Source organism: Triturus cristatus, chromosome 7 (assembly GCF_964204655.1).
Source record: "Triturus cristatus chromosome 7, aTriCri1.1, whole genome shotgun sequence".
Lineage (NCBI taxonomy): Eukaryota > Metazoa > Chordata > Amphibia > Caudata > Salamandridae > Triturus > Triturus cristatus.
This window is the reverse complement of record NC_140590.1, coordinates 325,595,535-325,612,359: the sequence shown is the minus strand read 5'-3', so window position 1 is coordinate 325,612,359 and position 16,825 is coordinate 325,595,535. Positions and strand designations below refer to the sequence as shown.

At 46.8% G+C, this 16,825-nt stretch overlaps 1 long non-coding RNA gene across 1 annotated transcript; it reads left to right on the top strand.

Annotated features, from left to right (window-relative positions):
• The first annotated feature begins 7,530 nt into the window (after positions 1 to 7,530).
• LOC146809585 (uncharacterized) lies at positions 7,531 to 10,566 on the top strand. Its single transcript, XR_014965568.1, has 3 exons — positions 7,531 to 7,628; positions 9,147 to 9,266; positions 10,243 to 10,566. It is a non-coding gene; the product is annotated as an uncharacterized LOC146809585 (long non-coding RNA).
• The last annotated feature ends 6,259 nt before the right edge of the window (positions 10,567 to 16,825 follow it).

Genomic DNA, 16,825 nt, shown 5'->3' with positions numbered 1-16,825 from the left:
GGCAAAAAAATAAAACCGATCTGCCCACAGAGGGGGCAGAAAAGTCTTCAAAACATTTAGGGGCCCAAGGAAGCGACCCTTGCCCAAGGGGTCGCTTCCTACAATAATATTTATATCCCTGGTGTCTAGTGGGCTTTTCTGCCCCCCCCCAAAGAGCAGAAACGGACAGAAAGACGACCAATCTGCCCCCAGGGGGGGCAGAAAAGTATTCTAAAAAATTAGGCCGCAAAGGAAGCGACCCTTGCCCAAGGGGTCGCTTCCTACATAAAGAAAAAGACATCCCTGGTGTCTAGTGGGCTTTTCTGCCCCCCCTGGGGGCAGAAACGGGCAGAAAGACGACCGATCTGCCCCCAGGGGGGGCAGAAAAGTCTCCTAATCACTTTACCACCCTAGGAAGCGACCCTTGCCCAAGGGGTCGCTTCCTACATAACGAAATAGACATCCCTGGTGTCTAGTGGGCTTTTCTGCCCCCCCTAGGGGGAGAAACGGGCAGAAAGAAGACCGATCTGCCCCCAGGGGGGGCAGAAAAGTCTTCAAATTATTTGGCCCCCCAAGGAAGCGACCCTTGCCTAAGGGGTCGCTTCCTACATAGCATAAACAATATCCCTGGTGTCTAGTGGGCTTTTCTGCCCCCCCCTGGGGGCAGAAACGCGCAGAAAGCGGACCGATCTGCCCCCAGGGGGGGCAGAAAAGACTTCCACAAAATTTGCCCCCAAGGAAGCGACCCTTGCCCAAGGGGTCGCTTCCTACATAGTAAAAACAACATCCCTGGTGACTAGTGGGCTTTTCTGCCCCCCCTGGGGGCAGAAACGCGCAGAAAGCGGGCCGATCTGCCCCCAGGGGGGGCAGAAAAGACTTTGCCAAAGTTTCGTGCCCAAGGAAGCGACCCTTGCCTAAGGGGTCGCTTCCCAAACTCCAAATACAAAATCCCTGGTGTCTAGTGGGGCATCCCTACTCCACGATCGCGACGCTGTGCGCGATCGTGGAGCAGGAATGCCCTGCATTGAGACATCGGGGGAGAGGAAATACTCTTTCCTCTCCCCCGATGCCTCAATACTAGAGATTTCACCGCCGCGGCCCCCACCAGACGCCAAACACCTACCTCTGCTCCCCTCGGACGCGCTGGAAGAAATGGATTCCAGCGCGTCCAACGCTTCCTGATGACGCCGGCGCGCGCTGTGCGCGCTGACGTCATCAGAAAGCGTGGGGGGGCTCGGGGGGGGTCGGGGGTGGCAGCGGAAGCTCTTCCGCTGCCACCCCCGTAAAGGGGGGCAAGATCGAGGCACAAGGGGGGGAGCGCCAGCGCTTCCCCCGGGGGCTGTCCTCATGACGGAACGGTTCCGTCATGAGCACAGCCCAACCGATGCTCATGACGGAACCGTTCCGTCATGAGCATCGAAGGGGTTAACACTCAAAAAACAGTAGCCAAACATACTGCTATTATTACACCATTTGCAAAAAACACATTCATGCAGGGAAATGAAACTCATTTACATTGTACAAAAATAATTCTCTTACCAAACACATGCAACTACACAAACAGCAGAACCACCAGTAACGAAACCGCAACCTGGAACAGTCTAAAGAGCAAAAGCCTTGAACTAGAACAAAAAGGGAGAAATAAAGCAGTACAATTACAATTCACAAGAAATAAAACAATTAGAATTATAACACGTTATGTCACTACCCAAATGGTCAGATGGGCCTTCAAATAGTACTGAGAAAAATGGGGTGTGATCTTGCCCAAGGGATCGGGTGAGGTTGTCTGCAGGCCGATCTGTCCCCCAGGTGGGGCAGAAAACAGCAGACAGAAATGTGCCGCCCTAGCAAAAGAAATAAATCCCTGGTGCCTAGTAGGGCTTTCTGCCTCCCCCCTCCTGCCTAGGGCAGAAAGGTCCAAAAAAAGGAGCAGATCCATCCCCAGGAGGGCAGAAAAAGCATTAACCAAATTTTACCCCCTTTGGAATCAACCATTTCGCTTCCATTACACACAGAACAAAATCCCTGGTTCCTAGTGGGGTTTCTGCCCCCTCCCCCTGGAGGCAGAAAGGCCAATACAAACTAGGCCGATCCACCCCAGGGGGCGGGGGGCAGAATACGCATATCTAAAAATATTTGCCACCTGGAAGCAACCCTTGCCCAAGGGTTCGCTTCCATTTCCTTTAAAATAAACTCCCTGGTGTCCAGCGGGCTTTTCTGGGGGCAGAAAGGTGGAAAAAATGGCCCGATCTGCCCCCAAGAGGAGCAGAATAAACAAACAAAAAAATCTGCCCCCTGGAAGCGACCCTTGCCCAAGGGGTCACTTCCATTTTAATTTTTAAAAATGTCCCTGGTGTCTATTGGGGTTTTCTGCCCCCCCCCTTCCCGGGGAAGGAAGGCAAAAAAAACAGGCCCATCTGCCCCCAGGGGGGCAGAATACACATATAAAAAATATTTGCCCCTAGAAGTGACCCTTGCCCAAGGGGTCGCTTCCATTTTCAATTTATTTAAAATCCCTGGCTCTAATGGGCTTTTCTGCCCCCTGGGGGCAGAAAGGCCAAAAAAAAACAGCCGATCTGTCCCCGGGGGGGGGCAAAATAATCTAAAAAATATGGTGCCCCTTGAGGAAGCCATCCTTGCCCAAGGGGGCGTTTCCATTAAAATTTTGAAAAACATCCTTGGTGTCTAGTGGGTTTTTCTGCCCTCCCCTGGGGACAGAAAGGCCAAAAAAAGGGCCGATCTGTGGCAGAATACACATACAAAAATTTTTGGCCCCTTGAAGCGACCCTTGCCCAAGGGGTTGCTTCCATTTTCAATTTATTAAAAATCCCTGGCTCTAGTGGGCTTTTCTGCCCCCTTCCCCCCGGGGCCAGAAACGCCAGAAATCCAGCCGACCTGTCCCCGGGGGGGCATAAAAGTCTTAAAATTAATGTGCCCCTTAAGGAAGTGACCCTTGCCCAAGGGGTCGCTTCCTTTACATTAAAGAGAAATCCCTGGTGCCTAGTGGGGGCATTCCTGCTGCACGATCGCGACATCATGCACGATAGGGCAGCAGGAATGCCCTGCATTGAGACATCAGGGGAGAGGAAAAACTCTTTCCTCTCCCCCGATGCCTCAATGCAATTCAATTCCCCCGTCGCCCCTCCGGAGCAAGGAAACTTACCTGTTTCCTGAAGACGCACTGGAAGCAAATGGCTTCCAGTGCGTCTGGCTGCTCCTGATGTCATTGGTGCGCGCTGTGCGCACTGGCATCATGGGATTTGCCTTGGGGGGTTGGGGTGGCAGCGAATACTCTTCCGCTGCCATCCCCCTTTGTGGGGGCTCGAGGGGCTGCCCATGGGGGGAGCACCAGCGCTTCCCCCATAGGTGGGTGCAATGACGGAGGGTTCCGTCATGAGCACACGCCCACCGTGGCTCATGACGGAACCACTCCGTCATGAGCCCTCAAGGGGTTACGTTTCTCAGTGCCAGATCTCTTTCACAAAACTGTACCCCGATTAGTACAACTTCAGCCACCCCTGTAAGTCTCTAGTAAATGGTACCCCTGACACCTAGGGCATGGGTACTGAAGAGGGTCAACTCCGGCTGCAGCATGAATTGTGCCACCCCAGAGACCCCTCACCAAGACAATGCAACCTGCCATTGCAGGCTGCGTGTCTTGGTGCCGAGAAAACTGAAGAGTCTACATGGCACACAGCCCTGAGTGCCATGCCCTCATACACTGCATGAGATATAGGTAAGTCACCCCTACTGCAGACGACAACCCTAAGACAGGGAGCACTATATTCCATGTATGGACATATCTACGTGAGCAGATATGAACCTGCAAAATATGAGCCATTCTATTTACTGAAAGTGAACAGGGAAGCCATAGAGAGTACATGGGCTTGGGACTTGTCATTATGACTTTCCTAGCTCCATGATGACTTCACTGTACCCTAAGATGTTTGGTACCAAACATCTTGTGTCAATAAATCCTCACTGATGCCAGTGTTGGATTTATTATTAAATGCACACAGGAGACCCTTTGGAGAGTCCCCTGAAAACTTACTAAGGACTGGAGTGGTCTCTGACTAGTCATAGCCAGCCTGCCACCACCAGACATGTTTTTGACCTCATAGAATGAGAGCCAGCCCAGATTGTTAAGCACGCTCTGGGCAAAGGTGCTTAACAATTCCTCCAGACCAGAATGGTCTTCCAGAGCGGGAAGCTTCAAAGGCAATGCAGACCCAAATTGTGGGGGATGCCAATCCTGCTCCACATTTGGTGGGAGGACAGGCGGGAAAATTAGTTAGATGAGGAGGAGTGCCCACATTCAGCCAGCACCACCCTGAAGGTGTGTCAGGCAATGTAAACCCCCTCTCCTGAAAATCCACCAACTTGGGATGGTGGGAAAATAACCTATTATGCCCCTTCCCACAGGAATTGGTCACTTAGAGGGTGTAGACACCCTAAAGGTAGGTGGTCCACTGGTTACTACCTGTTTCCCCCTTTAATACCCTTAAGTTTAGTATTTAGGTGGCATCCCTGAACCTTGAACCTTAGATTCAACAGACAAGAAGAAACGGACAAAGAATTGAAACCCTGCTGCTGAGAAAATTGGCCCCAAGACCTGCCTTCTGCCACAAGGACTCAACAATCATGGCTGTGCAGTCTCGTCCTGAACCTGTGAAGACTCCAAGAACCCCAGAGCTCCTCCAGCCTTCAAGATATTGCCAAGGAACTCCAGTGGAGTGACGGTATCACACCCCTGCACACCACAGGCACCAACCCCACTACGTCTGGTTTGTACGTTTGGAGATACCAGGACCTACCGGAGCTGCATTGTACAAATCCCGGAGTACCGGACCCCGTTCAGCAAACAGTGAGACAAAGAGTCCATGTCGGACTCCAACTACCCCAGAAGAAAGCACCTGTCAAGGGGCGTCAAAACCCCTGAGACCCACGGCATGAGTGGCCCAGTTGTCCCAGAACCGTCTCTCCAAGTTGCCTGCTCCTGACCACGAGGATATCTCAACGCACGGCACTCGGCTGACCTAACTTCTCTGCACCCGGCTTGAAAACCCTGGTAACAATGATCCAGATGTGCTCCCATGGTCCTGAGACCCTTGTGATCTCCTTCCTTGACTTGACCAGACTTACCTTTAAGTCTTCCAGTGCAGGGCCTTTCCAGGTGGCCCCCTTCGATGTAGCGCACCACCCACCATCACCCTCAGCACCCCGCTCCCAACCTTCTGCTGCTGGTCCTGCTATCAACCTAAAATGAGAAGGTGAACTTCGTGAAAGTATTGCCTGATTTTATACGCATTTTTCTGTTCTTCCCTATTAACTTCAATGGTGCATAATTGCACACAAAAGAGATATATCTTGCAAACTTTGAAAGTACTTACTGTAAATCAAAGTTCTTGGTCTTAAAAATAACATACAAATCGATACTATTTTATAAATTGGACTCTGATTTATTCTTGAGTATGTGTCTCATTCATTGCCTCTGTGAGTACAACAAATGCTTCGCACTACCCTCTGATAAGCCTAACTGCATGCCCACACTACCACAAATAGAGCGTTGGTATTATCTACTTTTGCTTCTGTAAACCAATAAGGGTCTCCTGGACTCTCTGCACAGTTTACTTCATTTTAGTACATGATATAGAGAGCCAGCTTCCTACATCGAGATTTAGGGGTGGGCGGAATTTGCGATATTAACTTTCGCAAATTATTGCGAAAATGCTGAAAATCTCCGCAAACACGCTGGAAATATCGCAAAGACGCGGAAGTTTTTTTCCCGCCTGTTCGCGGTATTTTTTGCGTGATCGCGGGTCGCCAACTTACCCACGCGGTTGCTCACGGGCGCGGCCATCTTGTTTTCACTTGTCCCGCCCTCTCGCGATGCTTACTTCCTGTTCCGGGTCGCGCAATGCATGTTCGCGCCCGTTCGCGGTAGTTATTTCCTGTTCGCGACCGCTTTTACTTGATCGCGTTGCTTTTTGCTTGATCGGGGAGAAAACATTGTGCGAAATTGCGCACGTGGTCGCAATGGGCGCGGCCATCTTGTTTTTCACTCTATTGCATGGTTCTGGGGCCTGATTTTGAATCCTCCCAAAATCTTTTCAATCTTTTGTTTATAGCCACTTTTTTTTATCTTTCTTACTTCTTTTTTCTCTAACTATTTTCCTGCTTCTATATTTTTGGTTTTTGTTACTTCTTTTTTGTTTTTTAGCTACTTTTTCTCTCTTTCTATTGACTGCTATTTATTTCCTTTACTCCTTTATTTTTTTTACCTTTTCTTTCCCGCCCCGTCCCCAGAACCATGTCTAAGGGTAGGGCTGTTCGCCGTCGCAGCCAGAGCCGTGACCGCCTTCCTTGCAGAAGGCGGCGCCCACAAGGGGTACAGGCACAGGCCTTATTTGGGGAGGTGGAGATGGCTGCACTAATTTTCTTTGTGCAGCGCCACCTCCCCTCAACCCTGGCAGCAGGTGGCAGGCCTGGGTCCGGGTACGGCCTCCGGGAGCATCGGCAGCGGTGGGGGAAGGTGCGCCGGGCAGTGTCGCGCTCCTCTGGGGTCCGGCGCACCCAGGCGCAGCTGACTCACCGGTGGTCCGACATCCTGGACCGTGAGCAGGACCTGCTGGGAGTGGAGGTCCCAGGGCTTGGTGAGTACCTATTTAATTATTACAACTTTGTGTCTGTTCTTCTGCTCTGTGTTATATATTGCGAATATCTTTTTTTCCTTCCAACCAGCTAGAATGTTGCTGCTTACAATACATTCCAGGTTAATAACATTTAAAAGTCTTCTGTGATTATGACACAGGTGCTCTTCTGCGCTACTACTAATCTTACTTGTTTGCAGCTTTGCATTTGCGCTTGCTTAGCGTGATTCTTTATGAGTTCATTTTAGAGAAATTAAGTTACGTAATGCTACAGTGACTCTAGTCCACTCCTTACTTTGTCCTGTCACTAATAGATAGGGGCGGATTGATTCTTAGGTTTAGGTACTTTGTATGAGCTTCTAATTTAGTATTGGTATGCGTGATGCCCCCTCACTCAGTTACGTGACGTGCTGCTAGTATGGCAGTCTTTATTAGAACCTTTTCTAGTTTGTTCAATGAGTGGTGGTAGGCTTAGCAGTTAGCACTAGCAGATCAGCATCAATCAATCAAACCAAAATTTGGTGTATACAAAAAATGTAGTCATGTGTCCTCCATGATTTGACCATATGCATTGTTGAGGAATACAGTGGAAATGCATACGTAATGTACAATTGGCATGCCTGGAATAGGTGGGCTAGGTTGGGTGGTACGTTGTACTTAGGCTTAGTTGTAGCTTAGTATTCTGGAATCAGAATGGAAGACTGGATTACTGTTGATAAATAGTAACTTAAGTAGTCGAACTGCGAATCCCCCGATATTACTTGTTGACCAGATGAGATCGGACAATTTAGTTATTGCAATTGTTGTTTACATAAGTGTTTTTTGAACGTTGTTGAAAAATATTGTATTTGTTTGACACCATCCATCAATGTTTGTCTCTTTCTTATATCTTTCCTGTTCATCAGCACCCAGGGGCAGACAGACAGGGAGTGGGCAGTTCGGCGGGACAGTCAGAACACCACCAGGAGGACACCGCTGAGGGCTCCTCTGCTGGCCCCAGTAAGTCTTCTTGTTTTTAATAATATTTCTTATTCCATAACTTTTACTGCCCCATATTTTTCACAAATGCTATGTTTTTTACCACCAATTATCCTTCGATCTGTACGGTTTCAAAAATCTTATCCCTGCCTCCGCTATGATGACTCTCAGTACTACTACTACTACATACTATCAGTCTGTCTGTACTGTAGTAGCTAGTCTTGCCCAGTTGGCCAGTGCCACTCTTTATGTGAAAGGTTGTAATATAAAACTCATATTCACCAGTAGCTCGAGCCATTGAGTCCAATCCTTTGGGTCGTCGTCTTGTACTACTTTTACTCTTATTGATCTTGAGTCTTTGTTAATCTTGAGGCTTTGAAAATTCACAGCAACAACAGCCCTACCAGATTTATTACTATTTTGATATGATAGCCTATAGGACATACTACTACTGTTGTAGGGATCTTGCACATACACAGACATTTGCACCAGAAAATAGGATGTTGGTGATGGTAGGTTGGACCTTCCTCGCACACCTCAATCTGAAGTTCCGCACCCACTACAATTCCACTGCTTGACTATAGTACTGTCTTGTCATAACTATTAGGTCTCGGAACCCTCCCCCCAAGATACCCAACAAGTAGACAACCCAGAACATAACACACCCAACCTCTCAGTCGTGGAAGCAATGCACATGCACACCCTTACTTTAATTTGCTCACTCGTGTAAGTTAGTCCACACCAAATACCACCAAGTCTATGTCATTTCAAAATGTTTATTTCAAATTGAGAAGCTCTGTACACTGTTTTATTTTAAAATGCAGCACCAACCGGAAAATCAATAACATTAAAACAATATACATTGTTACACTTATACAGTTGGGAATTAAATCATGATAACTGAACAGTGGTGGAAGGCAGCACCACCATCCCCTAGGAATTTAGTTTATATAAATTTATAAATGAAGATGTGAGTGAAGGGACCCCTCACCTTAGAAGAACCTAGTACTGGTAGTTGTTGCATCATTCAGAAGCTCTGGTTTGTAGAAGGGAATCTTCCGTCTGTAATGCGAAAAATGAAATGGTGTGCGTTAGTATATTGCAACTTGCAAGCATTTCTCAGCCGTGCCAAAAAGTGTAGCATTTATGGATAAGCAATATGGACTAACAGTAACAGTAGTACACCAGTACTTCCTAAAAAAGTGGCTTGTTAATGTTTTTGTTCACCGCTTGTATGCAGCGCGTAGACTAGACAGTAGCAGTGTGAGGCAGGTCATGTGGGCTCAAAGGTGTCTTATACAAGAAGCTGCAAGGTAACGTCACATGTGCAAAAATAAAAGACACAAAGGTAAAATGGTAGCATGGCTAGGGCTAATTAAGCAAAGGCTACAATGATCATATATAACTATTAGTGTCTACTCTACTACTACCTGATTTGTACTAGTGATGTATGTTAGTATTAACTCATTTTTCAACCTTGCTACTGATCAATCGGGGGGAGGTGTATATGACGCCTAATAAATGTGTAATGTTTTCTAGGCGCACTACCGACCACCATTGCCGGGGCCAGCGAAGGCGACGCGGAGGGCGAGGATGCGACAGTTGCTGCAGATAGCAACGGAGTGGTAGGGGCAGTGGCAGCACCAGTGGCAGGCGGTGGTAAGTTAGATTCATAATCCTTAACTATTGTTGAACTTGACAGTACACTCACTGCAAGGGTGTACTGTATGTATATGTATACTGTACAGTTGTGACTTAGGGCCCCATTAGGATGGTGGGCGTATTGCCCCCGCCGGGCCGGCTGGAATTCACTGCCGACACCGCAGGGGCAAACCTCCCGCCATCCCTGTAGAAAATATTCAGACCCCCCACATGTCGACCAGGCGGAAAAGGGTTCAATATGGCGGTGGTGTCTCTCTGAACACACCGCCAGCCATATAATCTGCATTTTGGAATGCCTTTGCGTGGCGGCATTGCCGTCCGCCACAGAAAGGCATGCAGACATTGCAGAGTATGCTTGGGGGCCCCCATGGAGGGTACCTACCTATGCAATGGTACCCCCCCGCCTTTCAAAGCAAAACGTGACAGGCTCCGTGCGGAGCCCGTCATGTTGTGCTTGGAAAAGCAGCACAACATGTATTTTTAGCATTGCTTTCGGCAACGCCAACCAGAATGTAAAAAAAACAGGATGCGCCCGGCACTGTGCCGGGCGCATCATCCTAATTAATTGTCCCCACAGGACCCCCACCCTTTTTAGCGTGAGGATGGCGGGCGGACCCTATCCGATGTCGTAAGTAAGTATGAGTTGTTGGGGACGTTTGAAGAGTGAACTAGAAGACTAGAATTCCCTTTAATTGGCATAGGAGCGGGAGTATTGAGTAACCAATGGCCTCATCTATCTGATTTCAACTCCGCTTTGAAAGTTTTATGGAGAAGAGCACCAGGTGCACTGTTCAACTAAAAAGTGAAAGACGGGTGGAAGGAACAAGGACGGGCGAGATTTAAAATGTTATGTACTACTGTGCTTTATAGTGCTACTCTACCATGCCACTATGTGTATAAATAATTAACTTGTCTTACTGTTTTTCTAAGAGTATATTTTACAATTGTCTTGTTTTTTCTTTTTGATACACAGCTACTCCGAAACAAAATCGAAAGGAGTTGGCTGCCAAGGCACGGCGCCGGAAGCTGGAGGCAATCCAGCGGGAATACCGGCGGCTGGTGGTCTTAGCCGAGGAGGAGACTGCGGCAGCAATTGTTCAAGCCTCCTCCAGTGCCCCAGGCCCCAACCACCGCCCTCCAGTGGTACGGCGCCACCGTCTGGCGGCTGCCCGCCACCACCGTAGTGCCATCTCCGTTGTCCCCCCCACTGTAGCTGCAACTGCCGCGTCCTTAGACGCCGCGTCGCCCGTTTAGAGGGCCAGATGCGTGTCCTCCTTGAGTCCCGCCCCACCACTTAGTCCCTGTCATCCTGTTCTGCCCCTTTTTTAATTCTTGTTTGGGTGGGTGGGTGGAAACTTGTTTGGGCGTTACGGACTTTTTTCGCCTATGGACATTGATTGGGGTTAGGGAGGGAGGTGGGTCAGCTTTTGTGGGTTTAGTTTATTTTTGTTAGGGTAAATTAAATATATTTTTCTATGTTACATGCAATGTTGTTAATGTTTTGTAGGTGGGGTAACTGTTTTACATCACACTGTTCCCTTGCTGGTGCATGGCCGCCCATAGCCTGCGTTTGATTTAAATAATTGGCTGACTGTATAAGACACAAACAGATAGATGCGACACACCTCACTCATTGACTTGTCCTTCTAGTACTTTCAGGCTGTCCTCTAGTCTATGCATTCTTTGGACTGGTGTGTGAAAATGAAATCATTGACAACATGTCCATTATTAATTCTGCCTCCCCCAAACTTCTCTCTTACCGGTGCTTGATGTTTATGTCCAACTGTGGCACAGCACTGGCTGCATGGTGAAGATGGTTTCCTTTTTCATACCTGCCATGATTGGGGTGGTGGTGGTGGTAGCATAGTAGTAGTAGTAGACACTGGTAGGGCGGCAGCATTTGCAAAAAAAGAAAAGGAGACAGTCAATCACCTTTGAGAGACTGTTAGAGGAGTAGTAGAATGAAGTACAGTACAGAACTTACCGAGCAACAATAATATGCTCAAATATTTGACAAAAAAACATAATGGTGGTTGGGATAGCCTACTAGACAGAGTTACAGACTACAGTTCTGTCGAGTCACTTGACTAGGCCTACAGCCTAACAGTTAGTGCTGTATATGAGGAATGACAACAAACAAATCCAATCAATGCCGGCAATTCATGCTGAGGTATATGTTCCTTTGTTAAATAAAATAACCTCTGAAATATCCTACTCATGGGTGGCCAAGCAGAAGAAGATCATCGCTCTGCCTTGAAATTGAAGTAGTGTTGCTTTCACCACATCCGCCCCAGCAAGTGTGTGATTAAGTATTGGTGTACATTTAATTTAGTTACACCTCGACAATAAGTCACACAGCCCGGGGGAAGAGGGTTAGAGTTTATTGAATGGATGGGAAGGGGGTTTTTGGGAAAGGTTTGACATAGAAAAACAGTATGCATACATAGACAAACAAACGACAATCATTGAAGACTACCATATCCATATGTTAAGGGAGAAAAAGGCAATGCATGCATGATGATGAGAGACCCGGATTACATATACTTCTAGTTCTTGTTCTGTTGTTCCGGCCTTAATACTTTTACAGATAGCAAATAGAAATTTTAAAAATTGGTAGGGAAGAATCGTAAACACAGAGCCAACCTAATGATGATAATAACAACTCCAAGAACACACTGTTGTAAAGATTGTATACAAAATATTAATCAAATTATTTAAAAGAAGATTAAAGTGGATACTGTTACTGTGTTATCCTGGTAAAAAATGTGGACTGGATTTGCATCTCGGCATTCCTCTTGCTCCTCTCGTCCATCAATCTTGGGTGTGTCGCCTCGCCACTCGCCACTACCCGGCTGGAAAAAAAATGTTGATTTATTGGTAAGGTAAGTTAGCATTGTAATGTTTTACAAAGTATAGGGCAAGGCCCGGCCTGTAATTGTAGATGGAAAAACAAAGGGGATATTGAGAAACAAAGTTGAAAGAAATGCACAAGTTATGGTGTAGTGCAACAAGAACACTTTCCGAGGTGGCATGTATGCATCCTCTCTACTCTAGTCTGTTTCCAGCATTGACCTTCAACAGTAACAGGAGAGAGCAGGCCCACAGTGCTTAGCAGTAGCACATCCTACGTTAACACTTTAGAGTCCTTTTTTTTTCTCTCAAAGAGTTGGACAAACGCAAAGCACATTATCCATTCCAAACATAGCATTTTACAGTTTCAGTTAGTAAAATCAATGCACTGCCGTCATCCCACCGCTACACTCTATTCCACTTCTACTCAGACATTTGGGTCTGCTGTGGTTGTTGTTGACGTGTTTACCTTTAGGCTTTTCTGTTTTATGCCACTCATGAAACGTCCTCCTGACTTCATCATCATCATCTCCGATACTTTTACTGACTGACTGTGAAGATCGGCCTGCAGTATAAGTAAATGTTTTATGACACAACAAGAGTAGAAATATAAATATTACTGACTTGAGTCATTCTTTAGTGTGTACAAAAAGATAGATTACAAGTACACTTTGACTTCACTTTGTGCACAACAAACAAACAACGAAAACACAAAGACCAATCGCTCAGAGTCAGGTGTCCAATGCATGCCATTAATTGTCATTACCTGTTCCTTCTCATCTTAAGTTAACGGGCCGTCTATTTCGCCATCATCATGATGGACGGTGCTGTTGTGTCAATAATACTCACTGCGGAGATTGAGTGAGTCCCCTTCCTGTATTGAATTAAAAGCAATGTATCACCTAGCTGTAGGAGAAGTACAAATTTAATATTTGCAATAAGGGGACAATTGAATTTACCTTGAGTTAAGTTTAGTGTGTTCTGTAGAAAGTTGATTAGTGGCAGTGCACAATTACATAAATTCATGCACAACAAACACAACAAAATCTAAATCATTCAGTCTGCGACACTGCGTCCAATGCATGGCATCAATCATTACCTGTTCCATCTTATTTTCAGTTAATGGCCAGTCTCTCTCGGCTCTGAAAGGAGGATAGCTATAGTAGTCATCAGATTCATGCTCCACTTCTTTTGGAAGGACTAGGAAAGTTTGAATTTGTTGTTGTTATTTACCATCATAGAAAGAAAAACAAAGAGGGGAGTAGAGAGGTTCCACTCAACGAGTGGTGGAGGTGGATACTTCCTCCCAATAAAGCGTACATAAACAAAAGGATCCACCCGCAAGTACAATAGATCAAGAGTCTCCCGTTTATACCATGTGTATCCCACGGCCGTGGAGAATACACATCAGTTGTTAAAATACCCCTCACACACCAAAAGGGCCCTTGGTGTCATGCTTCATCATAGGGGTCTTCCCGCCCCTCTACGGGACGGGGCGTGCTACGACCTACGTATACGTGGGAGCACTGTTCTTAATGAGACTACTATGTGTAGTGCAAGGGTGTGCAAGGAAGGGTCAGGAGTGAATGGAGAGTGATTTAAAAAATACCTGGCTCTCTGGACTGGGAACATTTTTTTATTCTGCCATCTAAGCTGGTATTAGTAAAAAGGTGGGGGAGGAGGGTGTATGCCTCAATGAGCTTGACCTCCTGGTGTCGACATGTTTCGAAGCTTCCCCATGCTTCTTCGTCAGGACCTTAAAGATCCCTTCCAACGACGCACTGTGATGTGGTAAAAAATAATGGGTGAAAGAATCAAAGAGGAGGTAAATAGCCTCCAAGAGTTGGTAACGCCCCAATGGGTCTTACATACTCCTATTAACTTGCTGCAAAAAGAACAATATCCTCATGAGCTCAAATACCGAGTGGTAGGAGTGCCAAAATAGGCTACGCCTCCAAGGATCAGTGTCCTGCCCAAATAACCACCCCGGTCGGCTCCTCCTCTTTGATTCTTTCACCCATTATTTTTTACCACATCACAGTGCGTCGTTGGAAGGGATCTTTAAGGTCCTGACGAAGAAGCATGGGGAAGCTTCGAAACATGTCGACACCAGGAGGTCAAGCTCATTGAGGCATACACCCTCCTCCCCCACCTTTTTACTAATACCAGCTTAGATGGCAGAATAAAAAAATTTTCCCAGTCCAGAGAGCCAGGTATTTTTTAAATCACTCTCCATTCACTCCTGACCCTTCCTTGCACACCCTTGCACTACACATAGTAGTCTCATTAAGAACAGTGCTCCCACGTATACGTAGGTCGTAGCACGCCCCGTCCCGTAGAGGGGCGGGAAGACCCCTATGATGAAGCATGACACCAAGGGCCCTTTTGGTGTGTGAGGGGTATTTTAACAACTGATGTGTATTCTCCACGACAGTGGGATACACATGGTATAAACGGGAGACTCTTGATCTATTGTACTTGCGGGTGGATCCTTTTGTTTATGTGTGTTATTTACCATCATCCAATCATCATTCATGAGGGAAATGGAATTGAGCAGGAGATTCAGTATGATGGAGCGGAGGAGCTGGATTCGGAGGACTGTACTGTCAAATTGCAGACACCTGAAACTTGTATATTACATTAGAAGAGTAGAAGACGGTGGTAATGGATTTGTTGTGATTCACAAGTTTGTAACCGGAACGACAGACACACAAACAAAGGGGGAAAAAAGGGAGGAAGACAATAAGTGCGAGCCTAATTGTCAGGGAAGTATAGCTCGTCCTCAAACTCTGGGGGTTCAGCCAGTAGTAGGTAATCATCTGACACATTAACTTCCGTCACCTGAGGCGCTGTCCTCATCTTCCTCCATTGCTTCATGTATTTTGTAATTCGGTGGTATGAAGTGCTGATTCATTTTGATCATTGTTAACCTCTCCACGTTTTTTGGCGATAGACTGGTCCTTCTCAATGTTACAATGGAACCAGCAGCACTGAAAACACGTTCGGAAGAGACACTTGCAACAGGGCAAGCCAGATAGCTTATCGCCATCCTGCTGAGCTGTGGCCATTCAGACCTTTTCCTATACCAATACTGCAATGGGTTTTGATCAATGTACACCTCTGTTGGGTCGTCCAGATAGGCCTGGACCATCCGCTCAATGTTCAGGGTTGCTGCTGGTAAGCTTTCGTGCTGTTTTTTCTGTGCATCAGCACTGTGCTTATTAGGGCCTAACTTTACATACCAATCCTGTAATGATAATGATTGTACTTGGCCTAATGATCCAGTTATTGTTTCTGTGGTCGATAGTGATGGTGAGTGTTGTGATTGTGATCCAAACGCACTGCCCTCAGCCGACGAAGTTGCACTTGATCCTGCATGGCCTGCTTCAGTACTTCTTGTGGGTTGATCTTGCGGGCTTTTAATTAGCAGCTGTTCGTTTTCCAGCTTACTGGCTGCTTCAGCTATACAACTTTTGTAGCGGGCAACATCAATGTCGGAAAAAGCAAAGAATGTCTTTAGTCCTAATTTTGCACGTGGATCCAGAATTGTGGCACAAATGTAATGTTCTTGTGACAACATTTTATTTTGTATCCTTACATTTTCACCTAAGCGCCGGGATAAGCTCTCCACCACGTCATGGGCTTGCCTTCTGTCCTCTACACCTTTGTATGATTCAGACACATTATTCAGCTCATGCTCTAGCATTTGCAATAATGGGATAGCTTGGCCCATTGTACAGTCCTCCTTGCTGACTTCACGTGTGAAGACCTCAAAAGGACAAAGCATCTCAGTCAGGCATTTAATTAGGGTCCATTGATCCATCTCAAGGTTCATGCCTTTAACACTAGCATCCCCGCTTCTGTTCCAGACATATTCATGGAGTGACCTGTACTGTTCGTACAGACGATCAAGCATGTAATACGCTGAGTTCCAACGTGTTGCCACCTCCTGGATGAGTGCCTCGACTGGCATCCTTTGTTCACGTTGGATGATCCTCAGCTGCTTCCGAGCTTTAAAAGAATGGCTGAAATGAGTGCTTATTCTTCGGCAGATGGCCAGTAAATTGCTGACTATGGGTTCTTTTTTCAAAAAGTCTTGAACTATAATGTTTATGCAGTGCGCCAAACACGAAACCCTGAAATAGGAACCATGTTCCATGGCCTTAAGTACATTACTGCCATTGTCTGTGGCAACAAAACCAATACCAAGCCCTCTGGGCCGCAGCCATTCCAAAACCTTGCTGCGAAACTCATGTAAAATGTTTTCAGCCGTATGAGATTTCTCCTTGGCGAACATGACTACAGTTGCATGTTTCCGAGTACCTTCAAAAATCGCAGCTGTGTCAACAACACCTCGTGCAGATAGCTTATCTCTAACCCCCACAAAAGAGATCCAGTGTGCAGTGATGCACATGTAATCTGTGGCTTGGCAACTGGTCCACATGTCTGTTGTCAGGTGGATATTGTGCACAGCACTCTGCTGCAAAGCTTGTCCAACCAATTCCAGCACATCATGATGTAGTGCCGGAACAGCAATTCTTGCGAAATAGGACCGGCTGGGAACCTTCCATTTAGGGCAGATGGCAGACACAAATTCAAGGAAACCCACCCCCTCCACAAATGAAAAAGGAAAAAGGTCCAGCGCTAACATTTTAGCCATCGTGCCGTTGGGTGGTTGCGTTGGAACTGCCCCTCCAACCTAAACA